Source organism: Oncorhynchus mykiss, chromosome 4 (assembly GCF_057628025.1).
Source record: "Oncorhynchus mykiss isolate SJ-2025 chromosome 4, ASM5762802v1, whole genome shotgun sequence".
NCBI classification, from domain to species: Eukaryota; Metazoa; Chordata; class Actinopteri; order Salmoniformes; family Salmonidae; genus Oncorhynchus; species Oncorhynchus mykiss.
In genome coordinates, this window is record NC_143025.1 from 44,514,816 (window position 1) to 44,527,169 (window position 12,354).

Sequence of the window (12,354 nt, forward strand, 5' to 3'; positions counted from 1 at the left end):
GAAAGCCAAACTTATTCTGTAGAATTCTTGCAAACGCTCCAGAGAACCACATCAGGGTACCGAATTTCATATGTGAAAACGCCCTAAATGTACACCAGTCAGGTTTCAGACCAGTTCATACTTCTTTTGTTTTAAATTGTGTTCTTAATTGTTTTCGATAAGAAATACTGTGCAGACCTTTTTATTGACCGGTCTAAAGCCTTTGACACTGTGGATCACTAATTACTTATTCAGAGGCTTTCATCAATTGGCCTGGACCAGGCTGAGTGTTGCTGGTTTGAAAACAATTTATTAAAAGGACAGAACGCAGTGTGTATTTACTGATGGTGTTAAATCAGTTTTTTTGGACATACCAAAGGGTGTCCCACAAGGATGGATTCTTGGTTCGGTTCTTTTCACTATTTACATGAACAATATTGGTTTATCTGTAATAAACATTAACTTTCACCTGTATGCAGATAACACTGTGGTGTATGCTATTGCCCCCACAGCTGACGAGGCTTTGTCGGAGCTTCAATCTGCATTTATTACCATGCAGAAAACCTTAGTTGAACTGGAATTGGTGCTTAATGCAGGAAAAACAACATTTTTGTCATTTTACAAATCATGTAAAAATGTATCCGATTTATGCATACATACTTTGAATGGTGCCCTCATTGATCATTATAAATATCTGGGAATCAGATTTATGAAAAGCTACCTTTCAAAAAGCATTTTGATGAGTTAATTTCTTAATTAAGAATTAAAATAGGCTTCTTCTACAGGAACATGTCCTGTTTTCTGTTAAATGGCAGAAAACAATTCATTCAGACAACATTCTTTCATTGAATATGGCGATATCGTCTATATGAATGCAGTTGCCACTGTACTGAAACCAATTTGACAGTTTATCATAGCGCATTGTGCTTTATTACGGGTGATAGGTTGTGCCACTGACTTAGTCTGCCTTTAATCCCAGTTTGGCTACAAATTAATAATTTATATTCATGGCTCTTTATTTAAAGTGCATTTAAAGTTTGATTTAGTCCTATTCTTTAACTTAGATTTTTGTTTGAGATGGAGGTGTGAATCCAACATATCAATAATTAATGTGTATTCAAACTATAATTAAAGTCAAACTAAAATCAGTGGCACAAGATGGAACTATCCAAGGAGAAGATACATCCTTCCAATGTTGATATTTGGTTGCGTTGACAACCAAACAATTTAATATTACTTATGAAATACAATAAATGTAGCATATTAACTTGTCCACAAGTAACAAATGATGTTGGATTCACATCCAACTCAACCAAAAATACAAGTTAAAACAGAGGCAGAGCCTACCCACTGGGCACACCACCTCATTTCAACATGGATAATTGGGTCATTTTTAGCTGAGACATTGATCAGTGAGATTACAACCTATATTCACCTACTCAAAATGACAGCCAAAAGAGTTGAATTTCTAATGTGTTGTCATGTCACTATGCTTACAACCATACAAATGCACAACCAAAATCCAACGTAAAAACAATGTCTGGTTTTTTTCACCCAAATGTCTATCACAACGCTTTCAACCATTTAACTTCTTATGGCTGCAGGGGCAGTATTGAGTAGCTTGGATGAAAGGTGCCCAGAGGTGCCCAGAGTAAACGGCCTGCTCCTCAGTCTCAGTTGTTAATATATGCATATTATTATTGGATAGAAAACACTCTGAAGTTTATAAAACTGTTTGAATGATGTCTGTGAGTATAACAGAACTCATATGGCAGGCAAACACCTGAGAAGAAATCCAAACAGGAAGTGGGAAATCTGAGGTTGGTCGATTTTCAACCCAGCCCCTATTGAATACACAGTGGGATATTGGTTATGTTGCACTTCTTAACGATTCCACTAGATGTCAACCGTTTGTTTGAGGATTCTACTGTGAAGTGGGACCGAATGAGAAGGGAATGAGTAAGGTCTGCCATGAGCTGACCATGCACATTCACATGAGGGAGCTCTGTTCCATCGCACTTCTGAAGACAATGGAACTCTCCGGTTGGAACATTGACGTTTTATGTTAAAAAAACATCCTAAAGATTGATTCCATACACCGTTTGACACGTTTCTACGGACAGGAACGGAACTTTGACATTGTCTGCAACTAGGGAATGCGCTTTATGACTTTGGATTTATTTACCAAACGTGCTAACAAAAGTAGCTCTTTGGACATAAATGGACATTATCGAACTAAAGCAAACATTTAATGTGGAACTGAGATTCCTGGGAGTGCATTCTGATGAAGATCAAAGGTAAATTAATATTTATAATGCTATTTATGACTTCAGTTGACTACCCAATATGGCAGATCTCTTTTTGGCTGCTTTGTCTGAAAGCTGTACTCAGATTATTGCATGGTTTGCTTTTTCTGTAAAGTTTTTGAAATCTGACACAGCGGTTGCATTAAGGAGAAGTGTATCTATATTTCCATGTCTAACAATTGTATTTTCATCGACATTTATAATGAGTATTTCTGTAAAATGATGTGGCTCTCTCCAATATCACCGGATGTTTTTGGAACTAGTGAATGTAACGCGCCAATGTATACTGAGTTTGTTTTATATAAATATGCACTTTATTGAACAAAACATATGTATTGTGTAACATGAAGTCCTAGGAGTGTCATCTGATGAAGATCAAAGGTTAGTGATTCATTTTATCTGTATGTGCTTTTTGTCACTCCTCTCTTTGGCTGGAAAAAAATTGCAGAATTTCTGTGACTTGCTGGTGACCTAACAGAATCGTTTGTGGTGCTTTCGCTGTAAAGCCTATTTGAAATCGGACACTTTGGTGGGATTAACAAGATTGCCTTTAAAATGGTATGAGATACATGTATGTTTGAGGAATTTCTGTTATTTGAATTTGTCGCTCTGCACTGTCACTGGCTGTTGTCATATCAATCCCGTTAAGAAGTTTTAAAAGCACAACAAAGTTCAAACACACACACACACAAAAGTTGACACGCCTACTCATTCCAGGGTTTTTCTTTACTATTTTCTACATTGAAGAATAACATCAAAACTATGAAATAACATATGGAATCATGTAGTAGCAAAAAAGTGTTGAACAAATCAAAATATATTTTATATTTGAGATTCTTCAAAGTAGCCACCCTTTGCCTTGATGGCAGCTTTGCACACGCTTGGCATTCTCTCAATCAGCTTCATGAGGTAGTCAACTGGAATGTTTTTCAATTAACAGGTCTGCCTTAAGTTAATTCACAGAATTTCTTTCCTTCTTAATGCATTATAGCAAGAACAGTTCAAATGAGCAAAGAGAAACGACAGTCCAGCTGTCTTAAGACATGAAGGTCAGTCAATTCAGGAACATTTCAAGAACTTTGTTTCTTGAAAGTTTCTTCAAGTTGTGGCTGTTTCGCGTGATGTATTGTTGTCGCTACCTTCTTGCCCTTTGTGCTGATATATATATATATATATATATATATATATACACATATATACACACACATACACAGTGCCTTGCGAAAGTATTCGGCTCCCTTGAACTTTGCGACCTTTTGCCACATTTCAGGCCTCAAACATAAAGATATAAAACCTTATTTTTGTGAAGAATCAACAACAAGTGGGACACAATCATGAAGTGGAACGACATTTATTGGATATTTCAAACGTTTTTAACAAATCAAAAATTGGGCGTGCAAAATTATTCAGCCCCCTTAAGTTAATACTTTGTAGCGCCACCTTTTGCTGCGATTACAGCTGTAAGTCGCTTGGGGTATGTCTCTATCAGTTTTGCACATCGAGAGACTGACATTTTTTCCCATTCCTCCTTGCAAAACAGCTTGAGCTCAGTGAGGTTGGATGGAGAGCATTTGTGAACAGCAGTTTTCAGTTCTTTCCACAGATTCTCGATTGGATTCAGGTCTGGACTTTGACTTGGCCATTCTAACACCTGGATATGTTTATTTTTGAACCATTCCATTGTAGATTTTGCTTTATGTTTTGGATCATTGTCTTGTTGGAAGACAAATCTCCGTCCCAGTCTCAGGTCTTTTGCAGACTCCATCAGGTTCATTCATTCTTCCAGAATGGTCCTGTATTTGGCTCCATCCATCTTCCCATCAATTTTAACCATCTTCCCTGTCCCTGCTGAAGAAAAGCAGGCCCAAACCATGATGCTGCCACCACCATGTTTGACAGTGGGGATGGTGTGTTCAGCTGTGTTGCTTTTACGCCAAACATAATGTTTTGCATTGTTGCCAAAAAGTTCAATTTTGGTTTCATCTGACCAGAGCACCTTCTTCCACATGTTTGGTGTGTCTCCCAGGTGGCTTGTGGCAAACTTTAAATTATGGATATCTTTAATAAAATGGCTTTCTTCTTGCCTCTCTTCCATAAAGGCCAGATTTGTGCAATATACGACTGATTGTTGTCCTATGGACAGAGTCTCCCACCTCAGCTGTAGATCTCTGCAGCTCATCCAGAGTGATCATGGGCCTCTTGGCTGCATCTCTGATCAGTCTTCTCCTTGTATGAGCTGAAAGTTTAGAGGGACGGCCAGGTCTTGGTAGATTTGCAGTGGTCTGATACTCCTTCCATTTCAATATTATCGCTTGCACAGTGCTCCTTGGGATGTTTAAAGCTTGGGAAATCTTTTTGTATCCAAATCCGGCTTTAAACTTCTTCACAACAGTATCTCGGACCTGCCTGGTGTGTTCCTTGTTCTTCATGATGCTCTCTGCGCTTTTAACGGACCTCTGAGACTATCACAGTGCAGGTGCATTTATACAGAGACTTGATTACACACAGGTGGATTGTATTTATCATCATTAGTCATTTAGGTCAACATTGGATAATTCAGAGATCCTCACTGAACTTCTGGAGAGAGTTTGCTGCACTGAAAGTAAAGGGGCTGAATAATTTTGCACGCCCAATTTTTCAGTTTTTGATTTGTTAAAAAAGTTTGAAATATCCAATAAATGTCGTTCCACTTCATGATTGTGTCCCACTTGTTGTTGATTCTTCACAAAAAAAATACAGTTTTATATCTTTATGTTTGAAGCCTGAAATGCCTCCAATGCTCCTTTTGGACACATCACTGCACTCTATACTCCTCTGTAAACTGATCATCTCTGTATACCTGTCGCAAGATCCACTGGTTGATGCTTATTTATAAAACCTTCTTAGTCCTCATTCCCGCCTATCTGAGATATTATATATTTTTTTAACCATTATTTAACAAGGCAAGTCAGTTAAGAATAAATTCTTATTTACAATGACAGCCTACCAGAAGGCAAAAGGCCTCCTGCGGGGACGGGGGCTGGGATTAAATTATTTTTTTTGTTGATATAAATATAGGACAAATCACGACAAGAGAGACACCACAACACTACATAAGAGATAAGAGAGACCTAAGACAACAGCATAGCATGGCAGTAACACATGAAAACACAGCATGGTAGCAACACAACATGACAACATGGTAGTAACACAACATGGCAGCAGCACAAAGCACAGTACAAACATTATTGGGCACAGACAACAGCACAAAGGTCAAGAAGATAAAGAAAACAATACATCACGTGAAACAGCCACACCTGTCAGTAAGAGTGTCCATGATTGAGTCTTTTAATGTAGAGATGGAGATAAAACAGTCCTGAAAGATTGGTGGAATCTGTGTGGGTAGCTGGACAGGTAGGATGACTGACAGTGAAGGTGAACAGGTGGTCACGTGTCAGGTGACAGAGGAATGGATGAGACTGAGGCAGGAATTCCTTTAACCATAAAGTGGTATATTTACTGAGTAGTCTGTGTTGCATCACAAAGGAAACAAATAACATGTATCCAATCAAATTCATAATCAAAGATCAAATCATATAATTCATTATTAACATAATTTAGGGAGTTCAACAGTCCAGTTCATTAAGTCAATAGTAATCATCCGTGAGTCATTTAGGCTCGTAACTATTTATCATAAATCATGAAAGAATACAAACACTGAATGGTTATTCAATCTAAAATCCCCATTATCAAAGTCGATCAGTTAGCAAACAATGACGTTTCTCATTTCACTCTTTCAATTGTCTTCATGTGTACATATAATTAATTTCAATACATATGAACCATATCGATTGCATAATTGGCCTATGAGGATCCGTAAGGGCCGTGATCATTGACAATTCACATTACACAATATGTTTGAAGCGTGCGCTCCAAGCCGCGCTCCGCGGTAATAACTATAAACAATAACCGATGGCCCATCTCCGGATCGCAACAGATACCTTTCATCTGAACTAACAGAGTCGGTGGACTTACGTGGATTCATGGACGCACAGAACTTCTGGATAAGATGGAGTTAAGGCAGAGAAAGCAGCTAGATCAGGCGATGGCAATTTCCTCCTTTTATGGAGTTGACATCAGTCGGACATTTCCACCTGACCTAATTAAAGCACCCCTGGCCCAGCTGAGTAAATGGCAATGAATTAAAGGATTATTCCACCAACTCCATGGGCCTTTTCTACAGGTCCTGTTTGAGTGGTTTTTGCAGTTCGTTCCAGTCGCTAGCTGCAGTGAACTGAAAAGTGGAGCTACACAGGGATGTGTGCACATTGGGGACCTTTAACAGAATGTGACTGGCAGAACGGGTGTTGTATGTGGAGGAGGGCGGCTGCAGTAGGTATCTCAGATAGGCGGGAATGAGGACTAAGAAGGTTTTATAAATAAGCATCAACCAGTGGATCTTGCGACAGGTATACAGAGATGATCAGTTTACAGAGGAGTATAGAGTGCAGTGATGTGTCCAAAAGGAGCATTGGAGGCAAATCTGACGACCGAATGGTAAAGAACATGGGTAGGATGGTCATCTGAATCAGGGTTAGTTTGGTAGCTGTGGTAAAAGAGGAATGATTACAATAGAAGAAACCAAGTCTAGATTTAACCTTAGCCTGCAGCTTTGATATGTGTTGAGAGAAGGACAGTGTACCGTCTAGCCATACTTCCAAGTACTTTTATGAGTTGACTACCTCAAACTCTAAACCCTCAGATGGTATTAATCTCACCGGTGGGGAGAGGGGCATTCTTTTTAGCAAACCACATGACCTATGTTTTGGAGGTATTCAGAACAAGGTTAAGGGCAGAGAAGGCTTATTGGACACTAAGAAAGCTTTGTTGTAGAGTGTTTAACACAAAATCCGGGGATGGGCTAGGTGAGTATAAGACTATATCATCTGCATATAAATGGATGAGAGTTGTTGTTAATGTAAATTGAGAAGAACGTGGGGCCTAGGATCGAACCTTGGGGTACTCCCTTAGTGACAGGCAGTGGCTGAGACAGCAGATGTTCTGACTTTATACACTGCACTCTGAGGTAGTTAGTAAACCAGGCCAAAGACCCCTCAGATACACCAATACTCCTTAGCCGGCCCACAAGAATGGAATGGCCTACCGTATCAAAAGCTTTGGCCAAGTCAATAATAGCAGCACAACATTGCTTAGAATCAAGGGCAATGGTGACATCATTGAGGACCTTTAAGGTTGCAGTGACACATCCATAACCTGTGCAGAAACCAGATTGCATACCCGAGAGAATACTATAGACATTCCAACACTTTTATACAACAGATTGCGTTGTCACTGCTTCAATGAATAGCAGAACTAGATGACCTGGATTGCAGTTTAGATTACATAAAAAAAACATGGTGCAAGTGCTCAATGCCATTTGAGATTTTAAGCAAATTATTACAGCATCTTGAACATGCACACTTTATATGATTACTTAAGATATTTATTGTTACAGTAACCTTAAATGTGGCCATGGATGTGTTGTATTACTCATTTTAACGTTGAATGTTTAATTCGTTTGTAGGAACCTTCGCATTAGGCTATTTACTGTATTACAAAAGCAATATTGAATTGTGTTTGGTTGACAATGCAACCACATCAACATTTAAAGGAAATGTATCTACCACTTACATAGTTCCATCTGAGCCACTGGCTTAATCACATTCTTTAAAAACAGAAACATCGGGATTCCCCTGAAGACTACAGACCCAAATTGCAACAATAAAATAATAAAAGCTCATAAGAAACAAAGTGGCAAAAGTCTTAGACTTGATACAGTATGTCACGCTGGTATAAATGAGTCGGGAGACAGATGCAGGAATGCGTAATAGGGGTATTTATTAAGCCCAAATTACATCGTGCTGTGTGAAGGCACAGGGACGAAGACCAACCAAACACTATACAAAACCACAGGGTTGAAACCCAAACAGAAGAGCGAGGAGTATCTCGAAAATCGACAAGGGACGATACCCATAATAGACAATATATAAAACACGCAGCATATCAGCTGCACCAACGCATAGGTACTCACACGACCAACGGACATGGGAACAATAATCAACAAGACCATGGTGAACAAAGGGCACATATATACAAATACAATCAGTGGGTATAGGGGCCAGGTGTGCGCAATGAAAGTTCCGGAGGGATCCGTGACATGATACATATTATTCAAACCTGTTTTGTTTTTTTAAATAGACATTTACAGACAAATACATTAACATGTTTCAGTATAATACAATACGCAAAAAAAAGCAAGATCTAGATTTATCAATAGTAGACGCCGAAAAAGCTTTCGACCATCTTCAATGGCCTTTTCTATTCAAAACTTTGGAAGCCTTCAACTTACCAGCTGAAATAATAAATTTCATAAAAATATTACGGTATATAAATATACCAACGCAAAAATATAAAATAATGCATTTATTGATGAAATTCCTTTAGAAAGCTGCATTAGTGTTGTTAAACATGATATAAAGTATAAGTGTTGGTAAACATGAATATAAACTAAGCTTATTTGCCGATGATCTCATGATTTATCTGACCAATATTGAAAACTTAATACTCCTCTTGCAAAACATATTGAAGTGGACCACAAAAAAAGATACTTAGGATGGTTTACCCATTACAGTCTAGGCCCCATCTAAGATGGGGGAGGGGGTTCTACTAAGTGGTATGGAATTGTTTTAAGAAGGTCATACCAAGCTATTTGATTTTGAATTTTAAAACCCCTTAACTTCAGACGAGTCCCAAGCTGCCTGTGGGGGTCATAGAGCAAAATGGAGAACGCCATAGTGCTCGTGAGTCTCATCTTTCCATAGATGGATGTGGAAGTGCAACATCGGCGGATGCGGTGGATTGAGACCAGTGGTGATTTTAGCATGTAAATCTTGGTGGGGCAAACTCAGTTTTTTTTTTTAGACACATGCCAGCAAAGCCACTACACAACGCAACATTAAACAATACATGAATTGTACTATAACGGTGCCAAACGGTGCCCATAAACTGTTAGTGTAACGATGTGCACTGAGAGTCGGGAAGCAAGTTCAGGGAGTGAGTGTTTTAATAAAATAAACGGAACAAGAACTTCGAACAATGCACAGACATGAAACAGAAAAAATGACGCCTGGGGAAGGAACTAAAAGGAGTGACATATATAGGGCAGGTAATCAAGGAAGTGATGGTCCAGGTGAGTCTGACGACTCGACTCGCAGGTGCGCGTGACAATGGTGACAGGTGTGCGCCATAACGAGCAGCCTGGTGACCTAGAGGCCGGAGAGGGCGCACAAATGACAGTTAGGGCCTACATAAATCTGTCCAAACAGCAGGATTAGCCCCTTTTTTTCAATTTTCGACCTAAAATGACATACCCAAATCTAACTGCCTGTAGCTCAGGCCCTGATGCAAGGATATGCATATTCTTGGTATCATTTGAAAGGAAACACTTTGAAGTTTATGGAAATGTGAAATTAATGTTGTAGAATATAACACAATAGATCTGGTAAAAGATAAAACCAACCGTTCTTTTGTATTTAAAAAAAAAAAAACGCCATAATGTATTACTCCAGCCCAGGTGCAATTTAGATTTTGGCCACAAGATGGCAGCAGTGCATGTGCAAAATTTGAGACTGATCCAATGAACCATTAGATTTCTGTTCAACATTTTGTAGCAAGACTGCACAAATGTGCCTAATTTGTTTATTAATAACTTTATTTTTAAAATTGTGCACTATCCTCAAACAATAGCATGGTTTTATTTCACTGTAATAGCTACTGTAAATTGAACAGTGCAGTTAGTAAGCTTAAATTGTTGTTGATCTGTCATCGTCTATGTCCTGGGAAATGTTCTTGCTACTTACAACCTCATGCTAATCGCATTAGCCTACGTTAGCTCAACCATCCCGTGGAAGGGACACCAATCCTGAAAAACATAGCTGATATGGCTGACTTGCTTAAACAAATGTGGTTTCTCCTGACAATTGAGATGTGCAAACTATGGCATAAGGGAACGATGCGCAGATAAGAGGCAATAAATAATAATAATAAGAGTAGTAATTCCGATTAAGACATTAATGAGCGTGCTAAGACAGACGTAGTCAATATAACTATTTGTTCAGCACTTTTGAAATGTGCAGCGACAGAATTCAGAACATGGGCCATTTTTACTGTATTCTCCATGTACACCAAGATAGAACCGTAGGATAAATAAAGGTTAAGCAGACAATGAAAGCGCTTACAAGATTTGATGAGGACATTTCTCTAAAACAGGCTATAGGCTACATGTGCATCACCAAGTCAGAACAGTAGGCTAAGTTATGAGAGGGAAAGGGACCAAATTAGTATTACTTTCTTAGCTACAGTATACATATCTCCCTGGCATATTACATGATTTATACAGCAGCATACAAAACTTTTTTGGACTCACCCTGTTGCGCTGTTCTCACTTGAACAGGAAGGTGGCACGGTGGTCCTTCTCGTGGGGACATTTTGTCAAACTTCGTCCTCAAAGTATGGCATTCCCTTTATTTATGGTGCTTTCAAGACAACTGGGAACTCAGAAAAAAAACAAGGTTGAATCATGTCAGTGATCTTCAGGTCGGAGCTCTAGAAAGAGGCCCGAGTTCCCGACTTCGAATTCCGAGTTGGATGACCATTCAAAACGTATTTTCTTAGTCGGAGTTCATTTTTTTTGTTGAGTTCCCAGTTGTTTAAACTCACTGAAGTTTGAGATTTCCCAGTTCTGAGTTTCCAGTTGTTTTGAACGTGGCAGAAGTCACGCTGAAGTCAACCTTTTCTGGCCCATAGTGTTGAGTGTGAATGTTTATCATTTTAAGCTTGGAAAAGATACCCTTAGACACAGACTTGTACCACACATCCTCTCCACCAAATAGCAGGCAGGGTAAGCAAAATCGGGATTGCTTTGCAATGCTTGCAGTTAGCCACTGATTCCTTTCAAACCACTCATTATTGAATTTGCGATTTCCAACTTGTTGTGTAATGTTCATGTCCAAAGGCCGATGAGAACCGACATGTTTTATCTATAATTTCTCTTCATATTACAAGGATTGAAAAGGATTTGCCAGTAGATTGTCGACGTGATTCATGATGAGGGGCGGCAGGGTAGCCTAGTGGTTAGAGCGTTGGACTAGTGACCAGATTGCAAGTTCTAACCCCCGAGCTGACAAGTTACAAATCTGTCGTTCTGCCCCTGAACAGGCACCCACAGTTCCTAGGCCGTCATTGAAAATAAGAATTCATTCTTAACTGACTTGCCTAGTTAAATAAAGGTAAAATAAAAAAATAAAATGACTGCTTGTCTAGCTTGCTAGCTAAGAATTTGAAAGTACGATGTTGTCATGATCAGTCCAATCAAAGCTACGGTAGATATAATGTGATTTGAGGTCATTTTATCTGTGGCCAATGACCTTGAGCCTTCTTGGATAGTCATTTCTATGTAAATTTATGGCAGCACCCAATGGGGCTTGAACTTTCAAGCTCTCCCTGTAGATTTTGCGGTAAGGTAGTGTCACCATGAGAGCCAATCACGGTGCTACTAGAGAAGATTACCAACCCCTATTTTCCGCTGGCTACCAATACACCACAAAAAGTACTGCTGGGCTGAAACACTTGCATTTTGGAACTGCCTTACTCAAGAAAGCAAAAAAGAGACCATATATATTATTATATTGTTTGCAAACTGAAATGTGACACGTATTAATGCCATAATAACAGGCTCTGCCCCACCTGCCCTGAATGACGGGTCGCTACTGATTGAGACGCATCCAATGCAAATAACCAGTATCTCTAGCTTAAACTGACAGATTTTTATTGGGATTTTCTATTATGCTAATTGATGTTTGTGAGGGTGCGGACATCAACTCTAATGGTTAAGTGACAACAAACAACAAAATCTTACAGGTAGAATAAACCTCCTCAAAATGGCATAGCTCCCAAAGTTTTTACATTTATTCTTGGTAATACCAATTACCCCACCCAAGATATTCTTTAAAAAAGTATACCCGGCCATAAC